This window comes from Coregonus clupeaformis, chromosome 15 (genome assembly GCF_020615455.1).
Source record: "Coregonus clupeaformis isolate EN_2021a chromosome 15, ASM2061545v1, whole genome shotgun sequence".
NCBI classification, from domain to species: Eukaryota; Metazoa; Chordata; class Actinopteri; order Salmoniformes; family Salmonidae; genus Coregonus; species Coregonus clupeaformis.
Genome location: NC_059206.1, coordinates 14,029,650 through 14,034,080, shown reverse-complemented (window position 1 = coordinate 14,034,080; position 4,431 = coordinate 14,029,650).

The following is a 4,431-nucleotide window of genomic DNA, read 5'->3' as shown; positions in this document are numbered from 1 at the left end:
GTTGGCTCTGCTCTGACACTAGGCTCCGCCAACCACCCTGTGTGCCCCCCCCAAAAAAATTATTGGGGCTGCTTCTCGGGCTTCCTCCTCGACCGGCCTCCTCCGTGTTGCAGTTGCTCTTCTCCTGCCTGGGCATTTACCTTAGCCCATGGTCCTCTCCCCGCAAATATCTCTTTCCATGACCACAAATTGCCCACCTGTGACATGGCTACTCTCTCCGCCTGGGCACGCTGCTTGGTCCTCGTTTGGTGGGATCTTCTGTCACGTTCGTTGAATGACGGGTCAGACCAAGGCGCAGCGTGATATACGTACATGTTTATTAAAGTAATAAACAACACGACAAAACAACAAAGGAAACAAAACATGAAGTCCAAGGTAGCACACACAACATACCTTACAAGGAACAAGATCCCACAACCCACTAGTGCCAATAGGCTGCCTAAGTATGGTCCCAAATCAGAGACAACGAGTGACAGCTGCCTCTGATTGGGAACCACACCGGCCAACATAGATATATACATACTAGAATAACACCCATTGAAAACGCACAACAAAGAATATACACACCCTGACTCAACATTTAAGCGTCCCCTGAGTCAGGGCGTGACAATGAGTCCCCATTTTTTTAGTTTCCCCAGCAAGAAAACCAAAAATTGTCACTCAAACAGAAAGGGGAACTAACAAAGAGTCACTGACAACAGCCAAAGCGAAACAGGTGGGGTTTTAGGAGGGGTTCTGAAAGACACTCATGGGGGTGTCCACTGAAAGTTGACTAGCAACAACAACTGGGACCTAAAACAAACCCACAATGAGCGCCCACTAAACTTGCCAAAGAAGAGGCAAACAGAATAAAAATCCACACCGAACTTAAAGACAGGAAGGAAACCAAAAACAGTGGAGCAAAATGAAAAAACAGTGAAGAACAGACAAAGGATTTTTTTTCTAGAAATCAAGTAGGGAGAGACAACTAACGGTGTTGACCCTTCACATCTCTCAAGACCACTTGAGCACTGGGCCAGCCACTCTTAAATAGCACCTGGGCCAGCACAGGTGAAACACCCTCCCACTGACGAGATGACCAACCAGCACAGGTGTAATACATACCGACTAACTAGGTGACACCAATCGGTGCGCCCCACGTGCTAACGTGCCAACGTGCTAATGTCCAACCTCGAAATATATCTGAAAAAAACAAAGGCTGTAACACAGTGCCAACAGAAACTGTATTTGTATTTGTATTTAGATATTGAATTGAATTCATACATTGAACTTGTATTTCATGATTTGAAACTTAATTGAATGAATATTGCATTCAGTTTTAAAATTCAATTTATATTAATATTTAAATTCAATATTTATACAGTTGAAGTCGGAAGTTTACATACACTTAGGTTGGAGTCATTAAAACTTGTTTTTCAACCACTCCACAAATTTCTTGTTAACAAACTATAGTTTTGGCAAGTCGGTTAGGACATCTACTTTGTGCATGACACAAGTAATTTTTCCAACAATTGTTTACAGACAGATTATTTCACTTATAATTCACTGTATCACAATTCCAGTGGGTCAGAAGTTTACATACACTAAGTTGACTGTGCCTTTAAACAGCTTGGAAAATTCCAGAAAATGATGTCATGGCTTTAGAAACTTCTGATAGGCTAATTGACATCATTTGAGTCAATTGGAGGTGTACCTGTGGATGTATTTCAAGGCCTACCTTCAATCTCAATGCCTCTTTGCTTGACATCATGGGAAAATGAAAATAAATCAGCCAAGACCTCAGAAGAAAAATTGTAGACCTCCACAAGTCTGGTTCATCCTTGGGAGCAATTTCCAAACGCCTGAAGGTACCACATTCATCTGTACAAATAATAGTACGCAAGTATAAACACCATGGGACCACGCAGCTGTCATACTGCTCAGGAAGGTACTTTGGTGCGAAAATCAATCCCAGAACAACAGCAAAGGACCTTTTGAATATGCTGGAGGAAACAGGTACAAAAGTATCTATATCCACAGTAAAACGAGTCCTATATCGACATAACCTGAAAGGCTGCTCAGCAAGGAAGAAGCCACTGCTCCAAAACCACCATAAAAAAGCCAGACTACGGTTTGCAACTGCACATGGGGACAAAGATCGTACTTTTTGGAGAAATGTCCTCTGGTCTGATGAAACAAAAATAGAACTGTTTGGCCATAATGACCATCGTTATGTTTGGAGGAAAAAAGGGGTAGCTTGCAAGCCGAAAAACACCATTCCAACCGTGAAGCACAGGGGTGGCAGCATCATGCTGTGGTGGTGCTTTGCTGCAGGAGGGACTGGTGCACTTCACAAAATAGATGGCATCATGAGGAAGGAAAATTATGTGGATATATTGAAGCAACATCTCAAGACATTGATGTGGAAAATATTCACTATACTTTATTAAAAATCAAAGTTCTTCCAGAGATTTTGTAGAATCAAGATTGACTTTATTACAATTCAACAAAGTCAGGCTGGTTTGCAGAGTAGCCCCTCTTCTCTCTCTCTGCTCCCCATCTATATAGTCCCATTCTCATCCCTTCTAGCTCAAAACCCCTCCCTCTTCAGTTTCCCGCTCTCTATCGCTCCGCCCACTTCCTTTGTCTATGATGGCGGCTAAATTTTATTCAGTTCAGAATCAATAGTAATACAATCAATCCCTTATCTTGCAAAAACACTCATGTTTAGTTTAAACTCTGTTCAACCCCAGCTCTCCCGAGCTTGACCTGAAGATTGATTGTTGGACATGACAGGTTCACTGAGGAGAGATGCATTAGGCAACAGTCTGGTTTCAGTCTCTGATAAGGTAAGACAGCCATGGATTAGGTAAGAGCGAGCAATTTGACCCTAGGTCAGATCCCCACTTCACACACACACACACACAGTGAAATGACCCAATTAAGTTCTTGCCTAGCAACAGAGAATTCTAACTATATGTTTGTGATTAACTCCGTTTTATCTCATAGTCCACTAAAAAATCCACCTCAACATCAGTCAGGAAGTTAAAGCTTGGTCGCAAATGGGTCTTCCAAATGGACAATAACCCCAAGCATACTTCCAAAGTTGTGGCAAAATGGTTTAAGGACAACAAAGTAAAGGAATTGGAGTGGCCATAACAAAGCCCTGACCTCAATCCTATAGAAAATGTGTGGGCAGAACTGAAAAAGTGTGTGCGAGCAAGGAGGCCTACAAACCTGACTCAGTTACACCAGCTCTGTCAGGAGGAATGGGCCAAAATTCACCCAACTTATTGTGGGAAGCTTGTGGAAGGCTACCTGAAATGTTTAACCCAAGTTAAACAATTTAAAGGCAATGCTACCAAATACTAATTGAGTGTATGTAAACTTCTGACCCACTGGGAATGTAATGAAAGGAATAAAAGCTGAAATAAATCATTCTCTCTACTATTATTCTGACATTTCACATTCTTAAAATAAAGTGGTGATCCTAACTGACCTAAAACAAATTAAATGTCAGGAATTGTGAAAAACTACGTTTAAATATATTTGGCTAAGGTGTATGTAAACTTCCGACTTCAACTGTATATTAAAATTCAATATGGTAAATATTGCATTCATTCTCGGTGTATCAAGTTTATAAACTTTCATTTCAATTTTATTAAAGTTTAATATATTAAACTTCTCAGATGCATCCAGATTCAGTTTTCAAATTCAATTCTCTAAATTCAGATTCAAAATCAGAGACAACATCCTGGTACTTTGCCAGCAAGGAATGATAAAAGAGAACCAGTGGCGATTTTAGCATGTAAATCATGGTGGGGCAAACTGAACTTTTTTTTAGATGCATGCCAGCAAAGCCACTACACAACACTAAACAATACATTAATTACAATATAACGGTGACAAACGGTGCCCACACACTGTTAGGCCCTACATAAAGCTGTCCTAACACCTTACCACTGCTACACCTGGCTATCAGCGGAGCCTTTTCTGGCAGCGAAACAGTTAATTCAGCCTCATTTACTGCCTTTTTTAAAAACATAGCTGATATGGCTGACTTGCTTAAACAAATGTGGTTTCTATGGCAAACTTGTACAAACTATGGCATAAGGGAACGATGAGCGGATAAGAGGCAATCCGTAATTTCCATTAAGACATTATTGAGCGAGCTGAGATGGACGTAGTCAATATAACTATTTGTTCAGCACTTTTGAAATGTACAGCAATAGAATTCAGAACATGGGCCGTTCTTACAGTATTCTCCCTGTACACCAAGTCAGAACCGTAGGATAACTAAATGGGGCAAATAAGCAGACAATAAAAGCTCTTACAATTTTCGATGATTAAATTTCTCTAAAACAGGCTATAGGCTACATGTGCACAACCAAGTCAGAACAGTAGGCTTAGTTATCAGGGGGAAAGGGACCAAATTACTAGGGTGAAGCACAT